Here is a 22,207-nt window from a genome sequence, read left to right on the forward strand (position 1 = left end):
CTCTGCACTACTGCACTCTGGGGTCGGAGTGCAGACGGAAGAGCGATCCTGGGGGGGGGGGGGGTTGGAGGGTAAAGGTGTATCTGTAGAGCAGACTCCCACCGGTTCCACACAGATCAATGTGCCAAAGTTTGACCCCAAAATCTCCCCAAATCAGCAGTTCTAACAGTTGAAATTCAAACTGCTCCCACTAAGCTCCATACAGGCTAAAGCTCTAGATCTTCCCCGGCAGGGAAGGTAGAGGCCCTGGCAGTCCTCCCGACAGTCCTGTGCGGGGCCCGAGGAGTACCTGCCGCTGCTGGAGCTGCTGCTGTTGCTCTGTTTGCAACTTCTCCGTCTCGAAGACCACAGGGAGACCAGAATCATAAAGGAAGTGGTCCCCATTCCTAAGGCTGCCCTGGAAAACCTGTATGTTTTTTGAGGCAAAGAAAAGGAGAGGTCAAAAGTGACTCTCTGGGAACATCTCCGTCAGACCCCAGAGTCTCTCCGACAGGGCCTCATCTGGCTCCTCATCATCCCCTCCTCTACCTCCTCCTCAGTCTTCTCCACGTCGCCTTTTGGGAGCAACTCGTCCAGGGACGCTGGCGCCCCAGGACCAGCTGCAGCAGCGTCGCGGCCATAGCTATCTCTTATTTTGTTTTCCTCATCAAATGTCTAGTTTTCGTTGCACATGAGATGACTGAAAAATCACGGCTTGGGCCACATGCACCTTAGTCTCCAAGGTGATATCTCTGCTTTATAACACTGGAAAGAAATATTTTGCTACAGATTTTCCCAATACAATACTTTTTTTTTTAATTTCTTAACTGCTGCTTGCATGGGTGTTGATTTTGGGATCCAAACAGAATGAAAACCAGGATTGGGAAAACCAACTGGGTGCAATTGCAGGTGGAAATTTTAAATAGAGTCAGTAATAAGATAACATAAACAAATACATAGAAGTTTCTCATAGGAGCCCCAAGGAGGCTCATGAGGCTGGGGTGGGGAGCTGAGGAGGAGATGGAGCTGAGGGAGGAGATGGAGCTGAGGGAGGAAGGCCAGATCCTGATGGGGCTTCTAGGCCATGTGAGGCCCTCATCGCTCCTGTGCTCTTAAAAACAGTGAAGGGCCAACAGCATGAAGCCCCCATGGCAATGCAGAAAGGATTTGTTGAAAGTCCAGATGGGGATCTGCTCTGTCTGTCTCCCACCAACCTGGCCCTTTTCCCTTCAGCTTCACCCCTTCTCGGAGCCCCATCCGTGCCATCTTCCGCGTGTGCATCTTTCTTCGTTTATAGTTTGCCTCAATGTTTCCGTTTCACAGCAGTCACAGAGTTGTACAATATCCTCCCTTATTGTCGTGGATGACTTGCCTAATAGTTGCACGATGAGATGCTTCCCATCAAAATCCACGTTTCAGGTTTTTCTTTTTACAACGGGAAGCTCTGGGAATGGCATGCCTGCACTCCTTCATGGCCACAGTCCATTGGGTCAGGGTTAAATCTGTAGGAGCATTTTGCCTCGATCTTGACACGGTCCCCACTACTTCCCATGACCTGACATGTTGCCCCTTGCCCTTACGTCAGTTTCCATCTGGATGCTTGCAGACACTTAACTGTGTGGCCCTGCTCTGCAGACCCACTGACGCAAACTCCCTTTCTGACAATGGACTCAGCTCTCTGGCTTCCATTGCTAAGTTCTTTCCTTGGATGGCTTGTTTCTGCCATTGTCCTTGCCATGACCTGGCCCTCAAAACCTGACTTGACCAGGGCCTTCCAGCCTTCCTAGGTTTGGCCTGCACAATCAGTCCTCCTGGTCAAACCTGCTTGGATCCCATAATCAAACACTGCCAGCTGGCAGTCTGCCAGCCACTGGGCACCCCCCATCTCCTGGTGGAGCCCACAAGGTAAAAGTAGAGAAGGCAGATTGGTTGTCTTCCTGTCAGAGAGGCGCTTTTCATTTCTTTGCCATTTAAATCTGCACACTCCCGTTGCAGTTCAGCTCTCCAGGAGTTCTGCTTGGGACGTCAATAATTCCAACAGGAGACTGCAGAAAAGACTTGTGAGGTTTTCTTTGTTTTCATGATTGAGAAGACTGAGCCTTTACCAAGAGTACGTCTGTGGGAAGCGAGAAACAAGGTCGTTTCCGAGTTAGGGCGGTGGCTCTGACGTTTTCATTTCTTCTACCTCGAGGAACAAAAAAGAAGAAAAAGAAGAAGAGGAGAAGGAGACAGGAACAGGGGAGGAAAGTTGAGCAGAAGAAACATCGCCTACTAGGATTTTGATTCTACTTTATTTGATTTCATTTGGCTGTTTATTTCCGTATATTATAAATATCATTTATAGATATTGTGGTAGATTGTAAATTTAGTTTATATAAAATCAGACTATGACAATATGAACACAGTCTTGGATCCTAGGCAGACCCCTTCAAAACTGAAGCAAATAATCCTGTTCAAGGAGATGGAGGGCTCTCGCTAATCCACCTGTCCGTGCTAGTCAGCTTTAATCCCAGGGCCCTTGTGGGCGTCTTTTTTTATGTGACATGCCTTGTTGGATTCTTGCCCTTGAACCTGACCACACCTCCTTATGCCATGTTTTGTGTCTATCTGTATTCTCCCTAGCTCCAGACCGTCCAGATGGTCCACTGATTTCATTAGCTGCCTTTTTCAGCCCAGGCCTCAGTAGCTTATATTTCCTTCCCTGTGAAGTGACCACACTGTACTACACGGGCTGGTGACTTAATTGTCTTCCTTTTTAAAGTGTCCTCCTTGGGGCCTAGAACCTGATTTATTTCGTTTTTGGCTCTCTGCAGGCTTAGTGTCGTGTCTGACACACAGTAAATGTTCATGCAATTAAGCTTTGTTAAGTGAGCCAGTGAGTGAATGCAAACAGGTTCTTCATGTATTTATTCAATAGCTATTGATGGATGCATTACCGTGGAATGTGTACAAGTTTAGGTCTATCACAAGAAACAAGGAAGACAAGATAGCTGTCCCCTAAATAACTCCAAACTTACCACTATGATGCCGATGCCAACTCAGAATGCCAACTATAAAGGTGGAGGCAGAAAGGATACTAGGAGCCCTATAAATTAACCCATCACTACACTGCTGATACGGAAGTCAGGGAGGTGAGACATCGACTTTCCGTCAGGGAAGTAGCTTTGGGGAAGTGACCTTTTTCGTCAGAGACGTACAAATGGCAACAGAGTTAAAATTGGGGGAGACACAATTCAGGCAAACTAACCTCCCTGCCCAGAGGAGGGAGTCACTCCAGGCCCAGAGTCTGCCTCAAGCCATGAGTGACCTTGTCTGTATACACACCTTGCTCGAGACTGTCCTCAGTGATGAAGCAACAAAAGACCAACTGAAACAGAAAGAAGAAGGAACCTTGGATCAATCCATGAAGATGAATCAGGAAAGAAGTAACTAGGAAAGCTAGAAGAGGAGCCAGGCAACCCTGGGCTACAGAGCGGGAGGATGGGTCCACAACACAGAGGCGGCCAGGACAGTTGGTGACTTGATGAGAGCTGCGCAAGTGATTCTGTTGGATTCCAAGATTTCAAACCAGGACCTCCATCGCAGGAAAGCCTTTCTAGTGACCAAACGTTACCCCAGCAAGCTGGGTCCGGCTCACTCCCTACTGCCAAGCATGCACACCTCCATTTGTGTTTCTGTTTATACTCATGTGCATGGACAAGCTCAAGTGAAGAAGGCTGAGTTACTTATATTTCTCAGTGTACAGCAGACTGTCAATGTGCCTCTCTGGGATGATTGATTGATGGACTGTTTTCTCTGTTCTCAGTCCCCTGAGAGGTTTGAAAGGTATCCTGTTGACGAGTGGACTAGAATTTGTAGCATGGGATTTAATTAGGGCTGAACAAATGTCAGTTTAAAAGTCCTTAGTCAATGTCCTCCAAGGAAGCAATCAGTGAGTTCTCTTCTCTCTGTCTGCCTCCATATCTACCTATCTCACTTGTCCTGTTTGCACAGAGCACCCCGAGTAAGACGTAGGCTAAACAGTGACTGGGAGAGAAGGCAAGGCCAAGTGCATACAGGTGGTTTGGCCGCAGATGGCTGGATGAGAAAAAAGGCTAACGTTAGATCTTAATGGTTTCCCACTCCTGGGTAGCCTGTTGAGCCAAGGATGGGCCAATCCTCCAATGTCCCATTCAACAGCTGAAAGACAGCCCTGAAGGCTTTATCTGGGATGCTCTTTAAAAACTGCTTTAATCCTGAGCCATTATAAAGTCCATACGGCTCGCTGGCTGTCCCTGATTGGATAGAATTGACTTTCTTCAAAGAAGCAAAGACAAGAATACAATCTTTTCTCTTTTGATCTGTGAGCCCCAGGATGCTTCAATGGTTCTCTTCAGAGATTTTTGGCCCCCACATCTCATGCCAGTCATTTTTATTTTCTGATACCTGCTTGGAAATAACCTTGCCTTTCGGATTCTTAGTTAAACCACATAGCTCCGTTTGCCATTTCTAAGGAGCCACGGAACTTGGCTCTGATAGCATGCCTTCCTCTGGTGCCGAGTTATTCCGCACAGCCTGGTGCTGCCTCCTGACCTGGCTTGTTGCAGGGGAAAAATTAATGAGCTTTCTCCCGTTGGGAAGTTGGAGGGAATTTGTAAAAAGGGATTTAATTGGGGCTGAAATCAATGCCAGTTTAAAGTACTCCCCACAGCCACCTCTACCCGTGGGTGACGATAGTTACATCTGCTCAGGTTTGTGACAGAATCCTAGAGGGCGGCCACAGGATGCCAGTCTCCTTTAGGAGCCACCCGTCTTGGTGTTGCCCCGGGGAGAAGCTCCAGCAGAGGAGCCCTCTCTCTTGACAGAGAAAACCGGAACTACATGGTTCTTTAGCAAAATCCAAAACTTTCATCTGATAAAGAGCTGGCCTGTGTAATGGCTGCTTCAAGCCCGCTGACTTCCCGTTGCCTGCCTTTACGGGGCTCGAGCAATGGCCGTGATCATTGGCTATTGGTGGAGGAAGTAAAATCAGACCCCTGGTTGAGAATGATTGGGGCAGGGAATGTATGGATGTACTTTATACAATTGATGTATGTATATGTATGGATTGTGGTAAGAGTTGTATGAGTCCCTAATAAAATGTAAAAAAAAGAAAATGATTAGGGCAAAGAATGTACAGATGTGCTTTATACAATTGATGTATGTATATGTATGGACTGTGATAAGAGTTGTATGAGCCCCTAATAAATTGTTAAAATTAAAAAAAAATTAAAAAAATCAGACCCCTGGTTAGTGAAAGTCTGAGGGCTGTTAGCAGGAAAATGGATGGTGCAGTCAATCCCTTGGCTGCTCACCTAAAGGTTCTCCCAGGCTCACTGTGAGCAAGTGGATTCCACCTCATCGCAAGCCGTTAGAATAGAGGGAGCGCCCCACGGCGTTTCTAAGACTGTCGTCTTTACCAAAGCAGACTACGACATCTTTCTCCTGCAGAGTGGCTGGTGGAGCTGAAATGCCAACGTACGGTGTGGTTAGCGCTGAGCACGTTAACCACTGCACCACCAGGCCTTGTTGCTAAGTTCCCCACTAGAGGTGCCTCAAAAGAACAGGTTGGTGAGCTACCCTTGAGAAATCAGCCTGGGGGAGCCCTCTGGCACCTGTTTCTACCCTGACGCACACCATGATCGATCTGATGGTCACCGGTTGACCCAGCATTGTCCCCTTGCCCAGGGGCTGTGCAAAAGCCACAGATTCGGTTGCTCTTTGAGAAAGGGCATTCTCACCTTTGGGGGTGATCTTGGGAAGTGGGAGGGGTGAGGAGGAAGCATGGCAAATCCCAGAGTGTTATTTATATACAGAACCCTAGAGCGAATGAGCGAAGGGATGACAGGCTCGTTCTGGAAATGAAAGCGTACCTAGAATTAGGACGGCAGATAGATTTCGCCTCCGATCCATTGGTAGCGGCTCCCCGAAAGACTGCTTTGAAAGGAATGTCAGTTCTCTGTCTGGGCTCAAGGGACAAAGAGGAACTGATATTGATGAGCAATTGTGCGCCGTGATTTGTCTCTGAGTAGAAGCATTACCCCCATTTTGCAGGTGTTGAGTGAGGAAATGTGGGGTGGTAGTGAATGAGCTGTCTTCAGACTACTGTACAATCACATGGTACATTAGATTCTCGTCGCTGTTCCAGGGTTGTGTTCCGCCTGTCCCTCTCTGGCATGCGGGTCGTGGCTTTCTGAAGACAGAAGGAAAGTCGATGGCGAATGCCTTGGTGCTATGCTCCTTTCAGAGACCACACAGCGGTCTCAGTGGCACCGTGTTGGAGCCCCAGGGCTTGGTGCTGCAGAGCTCATGAGGAGAAGCAGCCACAGGGGGGGAGCCATAGCCAACTGGGGCCCAGCAGAGCCTTCAGGAGAGAGAGCGCATCAGGAGAGAAGGATTGCTGAGCGATGATGAGGCCAAGCCCGATTCGTCTTTTAAGAAAAGCCCTCAGTCGAGAAGGGTGGGGGCCAGGCTGAAGCTCCTTTGGTGAAGGAATTGAAGAAACCAGGTGTTGCCCTGAGCAATGTCCTTGAGAGGGGGAGGAGCTGTATATGCTAGACCTGATAATATAGAAGGTGGCAGGAAGCTTGTTCCTCAATCCCATCCATCCTACTGTTCAGCCAATGAGAAGCAAACAGGGGGAAGGCTCTGTGTGAAGCACAGGTCAGTCATCGAAACTCTGCAGCTGCTGCTTTGGTTTCTTTACTTGTAAAAGTGGCACTTTAGTTTGCTTATGCTGCTGTCAAGGAAATATCACACGTGGGTGGCTTTTAAGAACAGAAATTCATTTGCTTACAGTTCAGGCCACTAGAAGTCCAAATTAGGGCATCAGCTCTAGGGCAAGACCCTCTGTGCCCAAAAGAGATTGTACCCAAAGGCATTCATTCACCCACTACCATCCCAACTCATCATCAGTCTATCTGACAGAACAGAACTGCTCCATTGGATTTGAACTAGGCTATAAGTCATCACGGGAGCATAAAACCTTATCTTTCTTTCATGGAGTAGCTGATGGGTTTGAACTGCCAACTTTATGTTTCTCAGTCAAATCCATAACCTACTAGCCTCCCCGGACTCCTATCCACAGGTATAGGGGCTAGGATTTCAATACAGATTTGAGAGGGGAAAGCACAACTCAATCTATAACAATAGGGAAAATTAGGCTGATGTCACTGGGCTACTAGCCATTTGCTGAATTATTCATTGAACATTACTAGGTGCTTACCAAACAAGTGTAAAACATTGACATAGTTGCTACATGAACAAGACATGGTCCCTATCCTCCAGTGGCTGACCATCTAGCCAGGAAGACAGACAGAAAGAAAATTGTTGTGCAAAGAAGTGCATGGCTGCTTTGGCTATTTTCTGGTTATTTTTTCCAATATCTGACACATGTGGGTAATGACTACAAAGGGGACAAAGGCAGAACCTAGAACAGACTGAGCATTCAAGAGCAAATGGTTCCACGCTACCCTGGTGAGGCCTCATGAACATAGCAACAGGAAAACACTATTATTCTCCAACAGGATCAGGTGCATAGGTACAAGAGCCAGGAATTCAACACATTGGGGGTGGGGGTACACACAATTTCATCTGTAACGGAGCCTACAATTGTATATGAACAAACTACAGCAAGAATATTCCTGAGAGTAAGGATGGCAAGATTCATCTCACATACTTCAGACATGTTCACGAGAGGGACCAGTCCCTGGAGAAGGACAATATGTTTGGCAAAGTCAACGCAGAAGATCGTCCTTGGTGAGATGGATCGACCCAGTGGTGACAGCAATGGGCTCAAGCATGGCAATGGTTCTGAAGATGGTGACAGACTTAACAGCATTTTGTCCTGCTTTAGGTGGTGTTTCCGTTCTAAGCCACCAGCTGCTCCCCGTGAAAAAGACAGGGCCATCTACTTCCATAAATAGTTACAATCTAGGAAACCCGCAGGGACAGTTCTATGCTGCCCAATAGAGTCACTATGAGTTGGCATTGACAAGATGGCAGTGGGTTTGGGTTTTCTGGTTTGGATTTTTGGGGCGGGGCGTTGGGGACATTCTACGCCTCAGACTGATTCCATGGCACCTCACAACAATAACAGCATCAATACCATTTGTGTTAGTCTGGGTAGACTGGAGATACAAATTCATAAACACATGTATGTGTATAAGAGAGTTTTCTATAAAGGGTAATTGGACATTAAGAACATATCCCAACCTGGTCCAAGCCCATAAATCCAATATTAGTCCATATGTCCAATACCGATCTATAAAGTCCTCTTCAGATTCACAAAACACATGCAATGACGCCAAATGCAGGATGATCACAGGCCAGTGGATTGGAAGTCTTCTGGGTCTGGTGGCATTGTAAGCATCTCAGCGCTGCCAGGGGTCTCCACGTGGCTTGTCCAGCACCCAGGGCTGCATCAGGGTTGGTCCACGTGTCTCCTACTCAGGAACGTCTTGCAGGGAGTCAGCCTTGTCAGTTGAGAGTCTCCAAGGGAGCGAACCAAGAGAGACTGTGTCTCTTGCCTCCTAAAAGGAAATACAGGAATTCCCAGAATTCTCAGGAGAAGGCCATGCCCACACAGAGGTGTCATTGGCTATAACCTGATCGACAGACTAGACTCCACCTCTTCACTCTTAATCCTCTCAAGTCCAAAACTGACACCAGATTATGTAACTCCCCCCCCCCTTTCCCCATATCAGTTCTCCTTTTAAAAAACTATAATGCAGCTATTTATTATCTAGCTCATGCCACTAGGCTATAAGTTCCTCAAAGGCAGAGATTTTTACTAGCTTTGTTTATTGATACATTGCTGGAGCAATATTTTTCACATAGGAAGTACTCATCAAGTACCTATGGGATGTATGAGTCCCCCGCCCCCCGGTCAGGTTGCTATGCAGACTTGAACTTGAGGAGATTCTCTTTCTCGTCTATTTTTTATTTTTCATTGCACCTGGCATTTTCTTCAAGCTCACAGGTGTTTCTGGAGTAACCCTGTTGTCCTGAGCACCAGAGACTGAGTTCTGAGAGCAGAAGGACCAAGGGAAATGCTTTCCACTCTTGAAAGGCTCATGGGCGAATGGGGAAATAAGATAGAGAAACGCCTAAGCATTGATTTTGCCCTGCCCGGTCCTGTGAGGGCACTCTCCAGAGCCCACGCTGCAACGCACCTGCTCAAGTGTGACGACCCTCCCTCTTCCAAGCGCGGCTCTGCTCCCATCGTCATTGACTCAAGACACACAATAACCAGGGAGCTTGGAAAGAGTAAGGCAAGTACCCAGATGCACAGGTCTAGCAAGTCAAACCGGCCTGATCATTCATTCACCTTTCTCCCTGGCAGAAAGAGCAGCTCTCAGTGTCTCTAGCGCCTCCTAAATGCCTATGAAACAACTTTGCCGATAGGTGGATAATCAAATTGTTCTGAATAATCCGATCCAGTGTTTTCCTGCTTCTTCTTCATGCTAATTTATTCTGACGTGACTTTTTAATAATGAAAGTCTGTTCTTGCAGAATCCATTTCATCGAGATTTTCCATATTAAGAGGAGATGGAAGTGTCGTGGGGAATTAGATGACTTGTCCTCATTCCCGTTCTGGCCTCTCCTTGAGAGGGGCCCATTTCTTGAGGGGGGAACCAGATGGCCTTCATTTGAGGGGAGCGAGTGTTTTGTTTGTTTTTTTCCATAGCAGGGCGGGCAATTGTTTTTAAAGTGCTCTTTCCATCTAATCGAGGACGCTTGCCTGGGCGGGCTCCATTTGCTCCGTTCCGTGTGAAATTCGTTCATTTTCAAAGCGTTCTCAGCTCTAATCACTACCACCAGGGTGAAAAACTAGTTTAAATAAACGCCTCAGCAACTAGAACATGTGTTGGTGTCTCGTTCCGGAGAAATACTTTCGAGGCAAATTAAATCTTGAGCATCAGAAACAAAAGCACCGGGGTTGTGTGCGGAAAACAAACGCAAGTCTGCGCCCTGTAAGTATACCACACTCCCAGCAATATCACACACAGCCGCTTCCGTCCTTACTGCAGACTCGGGGCGGCCCCACGTGCCTCAGTCTAAGTGTGCTCCACAGTCGTCCGTGACTGAGATGCCGCAAGTAATTGCCAAGCCGTTCTTCCGAGGTGCGGTGGGGTGGATTTGAACCGCCAGTCTTTTGTTTAGCTGCCGTGCATGTTAACCGCGTGCACCAAACAGGGACTCCAACTATAGAGGCTTTCTAGTACTCTATTCTACAACTAATAGCGTGCCTTTAGTCCGAGAGAAGAGAGGGGGAGACACTATAAAGAGGCTTTCTGTTTGTGTGGTGACGCTGCCTTTCCTGAATTCTTGTTTTCTTGCGTAAATGCTTTGTGGCTGTTGCTGATGGGGTTGAGTCAATCCCAACCAGGGCTTTGGACCAGTTCATTCTGGTTGTAAACCTGCTGAGACTCTGTCGTTCCACCCCGGATGTACTGAATTGGAATCTACATTTTAACAAAGCACCCAGGTAAGTCGTACGTATGCATTCTACTTTATCGTTCCGTTTTAACACTCAAGAATCCCTTGGTGATCTACAGCAATCACTTGGGGATCATGTTAAAATGCAGATCCTCCTGTATGTGGGATGGAAAAGCAAATTCATCTGCGCAAAACTCCCTGCTTTGACCTAATTCTGATTCAGAGCAAACCTGTAGGGCAGGGCAGAACTGCGTCTGTGGGTTTCTGAGGCTGGAATCTTTAAGGGGCAGAATGCTTCCTCTGCCTTCAGCACAATTGGTGGATTGGGACCGCTGACCTTGTACTTAAGCCCATTGTGCTCTCAGGCCTTCAGCATGATCTTATTCAGCAATTCATAGCCTCACAAGCACCAACTGTTAGCTTGAACTCACGTTATTCAAGTTTCTCTATCTATAACACCCACGCTGCTTTTACCCCCAGCAATAGGTCTAGCAAAAGAAATCATGTCACTGAGAGTTCTAATCCAAAAAAGAAGGCCGGGAAGGTGATGGACATGACTATAAAGATGAAGATTATTAAGGCCTGTGATAATGGAAGCAGCCCTGGTGGCATAGTGGTTATGCATTGGCCTGTGATCCACAAGATCAGCAGTTCAAAACCACCAGCCTCTCTGTGGGAGAAAGATGAGGCTTTCTACTTCATAAAGAATTGCAATTTTGGCAACCCACAAGGGCAGTACTACCTTGTCTTATAGGATCTGAATGAGCTGGATGGAAGTGAGTTTGGGGTTGTTTGTTTGTTTGTTTGTTTGTTTGTTTGTTTGGCGGGAGGATGCCAATGGGAGGAAAGTCTGGGAAATTGTATGTGAGGAAGGATCATCTCATTCAACCATCTGGACATTCATTAAAGATAAAAAGGGAATATTGAAATCAGTTAAAGGAGTGCTACACCTAGAATCCACAATTTTTAAAAAAGAAGTGGCAAGGGCCAATCCATGAAATGAAGAAGCTGATAATTTGGATAAAAGAGCAAATGCAGAAGTGGGAGCCTATAAACTTACTGATAATTCAAATGAAAACAGGCTGCTTTAAAAAAAATCCAAAGGAACAGCAAGAAGAAATCTCTCCCAAGCTCCTTCGTGCCAGCAAATGCTGGCTGAATGGCTGCAAAGCAGACTAGCTTACATGCCATGCGGTGCCTAGAACGAGAGAAGCACACATGCAGATACTGAAGCTGAACAAACCAATTCCAGGTTACGATGGAAGAGGAAAAGGAAATTGTCATATTTTTTACAGAAAAAGGTTAGATGCATTTTTTTTCAAAACTAAATCAGGGGCTTCAGTTGGTTGAAAGCATGGGCCCAAAGGCTACGCCCTTTTGCTAAAGCTAGGGAACAGGTTCAGCAAGCAGTGAGAAGCTGCCATGAAATAAAGGGAGAAAACAGTCATTCAGAAAACTCACACCAATTTTCTGATGAGAAACACCAATAACAAAGTGGATCAAATTATTTCAAAGGGCAGATCAGGAAGACACATCTCATTTTGATTAGAAGTGACAGAAGCCCAACTTAATCAGAAAAGAGAAAGGCAGTCAGTTCATCAAGGGGGTACCTAGCGACTGGATGAAATGATGAAGCAAAGGAGCTGAAAAGAATATTCCAAAGGGCAGCTCACGAAGGCAAAGGAAAGCCTTATAATAACATGTGCAGAGACCTAAAGTTAGAAAGTCGGAAGGGAAAGCATTCCTCGCATAGCTCAGTCTGAACAACGTGAAGAAAACGTCCAAGCCTTGAGTTTCAACGTTGAAGGATTCCACGGACAAAATATTAAATTATGTTGAAAGCAAAGAATACAAGTAAGATATTTACTTGTATTTCATTGACTACACCAAAGCAGTCCGTGATGTGGATCATAACAAACCGCAGGTAATATCGCGCAGAATGAGAATCCCAGAACACTTCACTGTCCTCATGAGGAACCTAGAGATGGAACAAGGGCCACAGTTCAGGCAGAACGAGGGCCTCTTGCCTGGTTTCAAATCAAGAAAGGTGTTTGTTACAGAACAGTCTTTCACCATACCTATTCAACCTGTATGCTGAGAAAGTAATTTGAGAAGTTGGGCTATATTACATCAAGACTGGAGGAAGGCTTGTTGACAGCCTTCCATGAAGAAGACATAACCTTGCTTACTGAAGAGGACTTGAAGCACTTGCTAATGAAAATCAAAGACTGCAGCCATTTAATGTAAAGAAAACAAAAAGTCCTCACAACTGGATGATAGCAGGAGAAAAGATCAAAGTGGCCAAGCATTTCATTTTGCTGTTCCCACAATCAACACCTATGGAAGCAGCAGTGGGCAAGTCCACTGCACAAGGCCTCTTTAAAGAGTGAAAGAGCACAATGTCACTTTGAGGACAAAGTGTGCCTGACCCAAGCCAAGGTCTTTTCAATCACCTTATTTGCACCTGAAAGCAGTCAATGACAACCGGAAGACCACAAAAGGGATTGCATTTGAATTGTGGTGTTGGCAAAGACTCTTGAAAGTACCATAGACTGCCAGAAGAACAAATGTGTCTGAGAAGGACAGCAAGAATGCTTTTTTAAAAAACCACTTTATTGGGGGCTCGTACAACTCTTATCACAATCCACACATACATCCATTGTGTCAAGCACATTTGTGCACATGTTGCCATCATCATTCTCAAAGCACCTGCTTTCTACTTGAGCCCTTGGTATCAGCTTCTCATTTTTCCCCTCCCTCCCTGCTCCGCTGTCCCCCATGAACCCTTGATAATTTATAAATTATTTTTATTATTATTTTGTCAAATCTTACCCATTCTGAGGTCTCCCTTCACCCACTTCTCTGCTGTCTGTCCCCCAGGGAGGAGTTTATATGTAGATCCTTGTCATCTGTTCCCCCTTTCTCCCTCACCTTCCCTCCACCCTCCTGATATTGCCACTCTCATCACTGGTCCTGAGGGGTTCATCTGTCCTGGATTCCCTGTGTTTCTGGTTCCTGTTTGTGCCAGTGTACATCCTCCAGTCCAGCTGGATTTGTAAGGTAGAATTGGGATCATGATAGTGGTGGGGAGGAAGCATCCAAGAGCGAGAGGAAAGTTGTATGTTTCATCATTGCTACACTGCACTGACTGGCTCATCTCCTCCCCGCAGCCCTTCTGTAAGAGGATGTCCAATTTCCCACAGATGGGCCCTGAGTCCCCACTCCACACTCCCCCTTATTGACAATGCTATGTTTTTTTGGGGGGGGTTGGGTCTTTGATGACTGATACCTGATCCCTTCGACACCTTGTGATCTCACAGGCTGGTGTACTGAAAGAATGCTTCTCAAAAGGGAAGGTGGCCAGACTTCATCTCGTGTACTCTGGACCTGTTGTCAGGAAGGGCCAAGCCTTGGATGGAGAAGACATCATGTAAAGCAGAGTCTGTGAAAAGGAGGAAGACCCGCACTCAATAGGACAGACTGGCACAGTGGCCCCAGGGCCTACAACAATGGGCTCAACTACAACACTGATTGGGCAGATGGCACAGGACCAGGTATGTTTTGTTCTATTGGCCATGGGCTTGCTATGAACTGGTTCTGACTCAATGGCACCTCACAACTTGCTAAGTCAGCCGTTCAAACCCACCAGGCTCTCCAAGGGAGAAAGATGAGGCTGTTGGCTTCTCTAAAGATATTTAGTCTTGGACGCTCGATATGGGATCACTGTGAGTTGCTAGCAGTGGGGTGCTAGTGGAGAAATTATCTCCCACTCATCTCCCCTTAGCTCTCCACATCTAACTCTTCACTGTTCTCCCCCTAGCCCTGCACATCTCTTTACTGCAGTTAAGGAAGAGAAAGGTCCATCAGAAATTACTACAGAACAAATGCAAACAGTGCTAGAATTAGAGACTAAATGGAAAAAACACATAATGAGAAGTGTTGTCCCATATCTGACCAGTGGGTGAAGCTGGCCAGTATGGTACAGGGCGATCGGAAGAGGAACAGCAGTTGTATTCTTGCATCTATTCGGTGAATGATGATTGGACCAGCCCCTGAGAATATAGAGGGAGACATCAATCTTTTCTTTGAAGGAACTTGATCAGAGACAGGAAATTGGAGGGTCAGGGACACAGATGATAAATGGTACAAGATTGACAAAACAATGTAAACATGGGCTCACTTGTGCTTAATATGTAGTAAATCGTTTCACCTGTTTTTTTGTTTTGTTTTGTTTTTACCACATCAAAGGTAAGTCCATGCTGACATTTCTTAGAAGACTAGTCCCCTGTGATGATTAAATGCCAGGAGGAAGTAAGCAGACCAGATGTGCTCAAGATCACCTTAACTACCATGTGAAGCCAACACAGAGAGCAACAAAGCCTAGACAGGAACAAGGGGATGGCAACATGTCCACAACATTGTTGGGACCCTAAATCAAGCCATTCAGCAGAAGTATCTCTGGATGTCTAGGTTTGTTGATGCTGTTAAGTATCATTGAATAGATTCCAATTCATAACAACCCCACGTACAACAGAAAAATAAACATTGCCTTGTCTTACATCAGATTAAGAGTTACTATGTTTGAGCCAATTATTGCTGCCATTGCATCAGTCTATCTCATTGGAGGTTTTCCTCACTTTCACTGACTTTATTCTTCACCAAGCACAGTGCCCTTTCCCATGGACTGACCGCTCCTGGTAACATGCCCCAAACACACAAGATGAGGTCTCGCCATGCTTCCTTCTAAGAAGCATTCTGGCTGTACTTCTTCCAAAACAGATTTGTTTGTTCTTTGGGCAGTCCATGACATAGTCAATATTCTTTGCTAACACCAAAATTCAAGGGTAGCAATTCTTTTCCAGTCTTTCTGATTTATTGTCCAATTTTCACATGTATGGAAGGTGACTGAGAAGACCATGACTTGAGTCAGGCACTCAAAGTGATGTCTTCAAAGTGACAGCTTTATTTTTAGCACTTTAAAGAAGTCTTTGCACCAGGTTTTCCCAGTACGATATGCTGTTCAATTTCTTGCCTACTGTTTCCATGAGGGTTAATTGATTGTGGATTCAAATACCGTGAAACCCTTGAAGAAACCCATCTTTTCTCTTGTGCCATCATTTAATATTGTGCAGCTTCTTGTTTCCTTTGCATGGACTTGTAATCCATACTGGAGATTATATGCAGCCTTTGAACTTCAGCAGCAAGTGCTTCCTGTCCTCTGCTTTCATCAAGCAAGATTGACTCGTCTGCATAGCACAAGTTGCTAATGAGTCTTCCTCCAAACTTCATGCCGCACTCTTCATATTTCTCAGACTATCTCAACATAAGATTGGATATATATGGCGAAAGGGTACACCATTATCCCACAGCTTTCCTGATGTTAAACCATTCAGCATCGAATTGTTCTGCTTGAACTATGTACAGGTTAAGCATGAGCACAATTCGGTGCTCTGCAATTCCCCTTATTCCCAATGTTACCTATAGTTTGATACAGTTCGCATAGTTCAATGCCTTTTCACAGTCAATAAAATACAAGTAAGAATCTTTCTGGTAGTTTCTGCTTTCAGCCGTGATCCACCTAATGTCAGCAATGATCCCCATCATACCAAGTTCTCTTCTGAATCCTGGTTCCTGCACAGCCCTGCTGATGTACTGTTGCAACCAGCTTTGATCTTCAGCAGAATTGTACTTGCATATGCTACTGATTAATTAATTTGGTTGGCCATTTAGCTGTCTTCCAAATTTCTTCTCATAAACTAGTGATTGTATCTCAGACTGCATCAGTTTGTGGAGACATTTCAATTGGTATTCTATCAATTCCTGGAACCTTGTTTTTAGCCAATTCCTTCATGTAGTTTGAATTTCTTTCTTCAGTACTCTAGGTTCTTGATCATATATGACTTCTTGAAGTGGCTGAACATAGACAAATTCTTTGGGGTACAGTGACTCTATGTATTCCTTCCATCTCCTTTTGATACTTCCAGAATCATTCGATAGTTTGCCTCTAGAACCCTTCGACATTGCAACTTGAGGCTTGCATTTTGTCTTCGGATCTCTCAGCCGGAGAAACGCTGAGCATCGTCTTCCTTTTGGTTTTTGCACACTCATTATAATATTTTAATTAGTCTTCTCGAGCTGCCCTTTGAAATGTTCTGTGCGGCTCTTTCACGTCATCATTTCTTTCAGTCACTAGGTACATACTTGGTAAAATCTCTCTCTCTCTCTCTCTCTCTCAAGTTCCTATTACTTGAAAACAAAGTAAAATATATTCAAACTAATAAACAGACTCGCCCCTCCCTGCCTCCTTTGCCATGTGTCAGTAGAGTTTTAAAATCTAAGTGGCCTCCTACCCTCCTCCTCTTACTTTCTTCCCCAAAGCTGCCTTCTTCTAAAGAGCTGCCACTAACACCAGCTGTTGGAAGTATTGGCTCCTTCCTCCAAGCTCCCCTGGTCATCAGGGAATCGGAGAGCAACAGATGGCAAAGCAGGTGGAAGTCTGAAACGGAATACATGGGGAAGTGTATGCGTGTATGGGAGTTAGAGAGTCTGAATTACTTCCATTTCTGTACATGTAAAGAGAAACTCATGGTACCTGCTCACAGACTTAGGTGGGAATTAAGTGAAACAATGTCTCTGAAAGCGCTTATCTCAGGACTTGAAAAAAATAGTTTAATGCTCAATATAAACTAGTCCTCTTTCCCTTCCTCATTAGCATGCATAGGGAGGGGGACTGAAGCTGTGAGGACCCCAGTACAACAGTTGCATTCTGTTCACTCATTTCAATCCTTCATTCAACAGATTATTGCCGCAAAGCATGGTCCTTACCCTTCTAGAGCCCAGAATGATTGGCTTCGAAGTCTCTGTGGATTGGAGGTGGGGAATGGGAAAAAGGAGGGAGCTGTGATCCCAGAAACCATGGGGGAGCTACCGCTGAGTCCCCTGTGGTGAAGAATCACTCAGCGATGACTTTCAGGGTAAAGCTTGAACTTGGAGAAATGGCACTCTTGGGCCTGGCTGTGTGGTTTTGCTCCAGCAATGCTTAGCTGTTGATTGGCAGAGGGACAGAAGCTAACTGGACAAATGGGCACTGTGGGTGTACAGGGGCGGAGGACACGGATGATGCATCTGTCACCCAGTTGCTGCTGAGTCACTTTGCACTCGTGGTGACCCCACTGTGTCCGAGGAGAAATGTGCTCCTCAGGGTTTAGGAGAAGACCCCCAGCCTTTTTGTCCGAGGTGCTCCTGGACAGACTGGGACCTTCATCTGTCTGTTATCAGCCAAACACTTTAGCCATCTGCACCTAGAGAGGGGACTGTGAGACCAGTAGGACGGACATAGAGCTTTGTTCTTGATAATCCACTCGACAGAAGCTGCAGGACTCTCCTGGAATTGGGGGGGGGGGGCACTGGGTGACCAGTGGGTAACCAGATGTGCCAGCCTCACTGTGATAGGCCAAGAAGCCAGTGGCGGCTTTGATTGTTTGCAAAGAGGCAGTCTTGAATATGCAAAAGTGCCAAGCTTTTTCTTTGCCAGGAAAGACCTGGGTCCCAGCTGAGTCTGCTGCATAAAATCAAGGCAGCTGTGGATGGGCCCTGGCGGAGAAGAATTCTACTTTCCAGCTACTTCCCATAAAAAGGGTACGGTGCCCTGTGACCAGTCACCAACCTAGGAGAAGGCAATTTGACCTTCTGCAAAAGATAGACTGGCTTCTGCTTGAAAAATTTTTATTCTGACTTGAAAATCTCTAGGGACGATTGGCTAAGGGTTGAACAGCCAACTTTGAGGTCAGCAGTTCAAACCCACTCCCTGCAGATCTTGGTGATGAGGCTTTCTGTTCCCATAAAGATATACAGTCTTGGACACCCAACACAGGGTCCATGGGAGTCGGGGTTGACTCGATGGCAGTAAGATTTTTGGTTTGGATCATCAGGTGGAGTGGGGTGGGGTGTCTCCTGCCCAACACCTAAGGAACAACCGTGTCACCCAGGCAAGACCAAATTGCTTCAGAACGTGTTGAGATGGGAGCACTAAAGACGCTCAGGAAGGCCTTGTGGGGGCCCCTGCCATGACTCACTCATGACACCTTCCCACTCACCACCTGAATGACGCCACACGGCTAGGGAACAGCATGCTGTGACTCCTGGGCAAATTGGGGGCCGAGTCAAGGAGCTATCTCGAGGGACTGGTGAAAGGCAGCATTCTCCATTCTGTGAGGACCCCGGAAGGGTTGGAGTGGCTCAAGGGGTCCTTTTCTTGCTTCTTTGATGGCTTTTGAGGATTTTGTGGACGATTCCAAAGAGTCTCTGGAGCTGGGCTGAGCTGGATCCAGACCTGGCTCATACATACTCACTGTGCCAGCTCCCCAGAGGTGCACAGGCTTCTGAGGAGCACGAGACCCTTGTGACACTGTTGGAAGCATTGAGCACATGGCCCATGTGGGCCCATAAGAACGTGGCTTCTCACTTCCTTGTCTGGATTTTCACTGCACTATCCCTTTAAGGGAAAAGTGGTGACCCCTCCCGTTACCCAGCACAGACAAGAAGAGTGCTCATCAACCTGGTAAACAGAAGAAGGGGATTGATTTGTTCCCCTTCTCACGCAAAGCTGAGCATGAGGCAGGTTATGGCTTTGAATATTAATGCATTTGAAGGGAGAAGAACCACTTATAACAGGAACTGTCTTGCTTGCAAAGATTTATTCCCCATGTACTTTTTCATGGCTCATAAAAGGTGATGGATGAACGTAATTTTTAGTTTAATTTCTTGCCATGCAGTTCAGTAATTTTTGAGATAAACCCAAATTACTAAGGATCTGGAACTATTCAGAGCAGTGAGGAGTCACGTGCCTCTGGGTGTGCACCAGGCCTGGCGTGTTTCATTTTTCCAAGCCAACCAATGAAAGTGGGATTGGAAAGTCCAGAACACATGTAACCCAGGTGATCCCGAAAGCCCACTTTTGCTGTTTCCAAGTGCTCATCGAACCTCCGGTACAATACTGTGTGTGTGTGTGTGTGTGTGTGTGTGTGTGTGTGTGTGTGTGTGTGGTGGTGGAGAGGTTTGGGGGAGGAATTGAAGGGGCAAAAGGTGGACGAAGACATGTAACTCCCTCTGCCCCCAGCCCCCAGGTAGTTTATATCTTTAAAACTATATATTTAAATGTTTTTAAAGAGAGAAAAATGGTACTTAAGTAAAGGGGAGAGGTGGCATTAAAATGCATTTTGTGTTGTTTGTCCCTACAGGTTTTAAGTGTCCCTGGGTGGCACCCATGGCTAAAGGGTCAACTACATGCTGAAATGTTGGTGTGTGAGACCCCACCCTGAGGCATCCCAGGACACGGACCTCATGATCTGCTTCCAAAAATAAGCACTGCTTTGAAAGCCTGGGGGAGCAGTTCTGCTTTGCATTGGCGGGGTCACCGTGAAGAGTGCCAACTTGTTCATCCTTGTTCATTGGGGACTTGAGATCTGGCCCCTTTAAGAAGTTAGAGGTGGTGTGCATTGGTGGAAATGGAGTTTCGAATTGACTGGACAGATTGGAGAACACAGAGGGCCAAGGACCATGATCCAAACCGGCACTGGGAGTAAGAACCGGAACGGAGAGATGGTGGCTGGACCACAAGGCACAAAGCCTTAAAGACCAGCTTTCTCTGTAAGTAGTGAAAAAATAAGTAAATAACAGAATGGACTACCCAAAAAGCAAGAGTATCTGTAAGTCACGATTAAAGGCGAGCAAGATGGTGACTAAGGTTAATTTTTTGGTAGAGGTTTGTCTTCTTTCTCCCCAAAACAAATGTTGTTCTAAGCTGTGTCTTTCCTGAAATGCATTCACATTTATCAAGCCATGTTAGGTTGCATCAAATATGCTACTTTCGTAATGAAGATCTTTTTCATCTTTTCAATTTGCCTGAAAGCAAAGAGGAGAAGGTACGTGTTCAAAGGGCCGCATGCTTTGCACTCTAAAACAAACAAGAATCTAAACAGGATGCTTCTCTGTCGGCCATTTAACCGCAGTGACATTGCACATACCCAACATTAACCATTTCACTCCGGGTGACAATCTGATATCTACAGCATGCCAGGCACTGTCAGTGTGTGAGAGATGGCAGACACATTTTTTTTCTATACTGCTACTATCCAAGGAGCCCTGGTGGCACACAGGTTAAGTGCTTACCCGAGAAGAGAAGGTCAATGGTTCGAAACCTGCCAGCTGCCCCGTGGAAGAAAACTGGGGCCGTGCCCATCCAGAAAGCTTACAGTCTTGGAAACCCTATGGGGAGTTCTGTTCTGCTCCACAGGGTCTGCGGTGAAGCAGAATCAGCGTGAGGGCAATGAGAGTTTGTCATCCGAGTTCTATGGCTAGAAGATTCCCCAGATGTTAGGTCAATATGGCCACAAATAAAATTAATAGGAAATAAAAGGTCATGATAGAAGATAAATTCTTGTGATTGCTTAAAATAAATGTGTACTCCTAATATAGTAATCACTTTTGGCATAGCTGATGCCCCCTAAAACTTACAGGAAAACAGCCACAGCCGGTACATTTACCGAAAGGTCATACCAAGAAGAGAATGTGGCAGGAAATGTGCTACAGTCTCACAGATAGCCACTGACTTATCACCTATCTCTCACCGGCTTAGTAGAAGGATTTAAAGTGGCTTTTAATCAGATTCAAAGACATTATCCTTCTAAAATAATGTACCTTACAAGAAGCCCGGCAATAAATGGAAGTCTCTTAGGTTTGCCCTCACTCTAAGCAGCAGGGCGACCTCCCCCCTTTGCACTGTCCAGGCCTGCACCCTGAGGCCCTTGCCTGGCCAGTCTGACATGCCAGCACCTGGCCTGCTTCTGACCTCACTGCACCACTTCCTGGGGATGGCTACCCTCGCCTCACTCTGAGGTCCTTCTGTTTGGCTTTGACCTTCAGTTTCTCTCTCCAAATATCCCTCCGGCTTATTATGCAGGAAGAAATTGATCCAAGATCAAGGAGAGAGATTTAATAGAAATTGCTACTGACATGGTATACCAATTTAAACATTTATTGACTAACGAACTGTGGTCAGCCATTCCGATGCGGCACACTCCTCTCGACATTTCTCTGTTGCTGCGTGCCTGGGCAGCCGGAGCTCTGTGGGCACATGGCGCTACTGCCACAGACTTTGACTTCACACGGTTTTTTTCCCCTTAAAAATGTCCACGTGTTGCCTACTTTATTGGTGTCACGCAAATTACGGTCTCTTGATGTTGCCCGTCTGGCTGTATACAGATGATGCTGAACAAGGATCCCGATGGTACAATGGATACTCACTTGGCCACCAAAGGAAAGGTTGACAGTTCGATCCCAAAGGCTGCTCCAGGGCAGAGATGTGGCAGTTTGCTTCCACACAGGTCAAAACCAAGTAACTCACTGCCGTCAAGGCTGAACCAGAGGCACCCTGTCGGGGAGAGCAGAACTGCCCTGGACGTTTCTGAGGTTGTAGCTCTTCATGAGAGTAGAAAGGCCTGTCTTTCTCCCAGAGTGACAGGTGGTTTCCAAGTGCTGTCCTTGAGGTTAGCAGAGCAACGCACAGCCACGACCAGGACTCCTTCGGATCAAATCCGTAGAAACGCGGAGGCAGTTCCACTCTGTGCCGCAGGGTCACTGTGAGTGCGGTGGACCTGATGGCAGTAGTCGGCTGTGTTTTGTTTTGTTTCCATGATGCTGAAAAGTTCCAGCGGCGCTTCCAGATGAAGCGGGACTAGAGAGAGAGCTTTGGGTTATGGACTTCCCAAAA

The 22,207-nt window shown here is 46.3% G+C and overlaps 1 pseudogene; it reads right to left on the reverse strand.

Annotated features, from left to right (window-relative positions):
- Positions 1 to 214: 214 nt before the first annotated feature.
- The window catches only part of LOC142445824 (mitochondrial import receptor subunit TOM22 homolog), a 74,010-nt pseudogene continuing 52,017 nt past the window's right edge, over positions 215 to 22,207 (reverse strand).

Source organism: Tenrec ecaudatus, chromosome 4 (genome assembly GCF_050624435.1).
Source record: "Tenrec ecaudatus isolate mTenEca1 chromosome 4, mTenEca1.hap1, whole genome shotgun sequence".
NCBI lineage: Eukaryota > Metazoa > Chordata > Mammalia > Afrosoricida > Tenrecidae > Tenrec > Tenrec ecaudatus.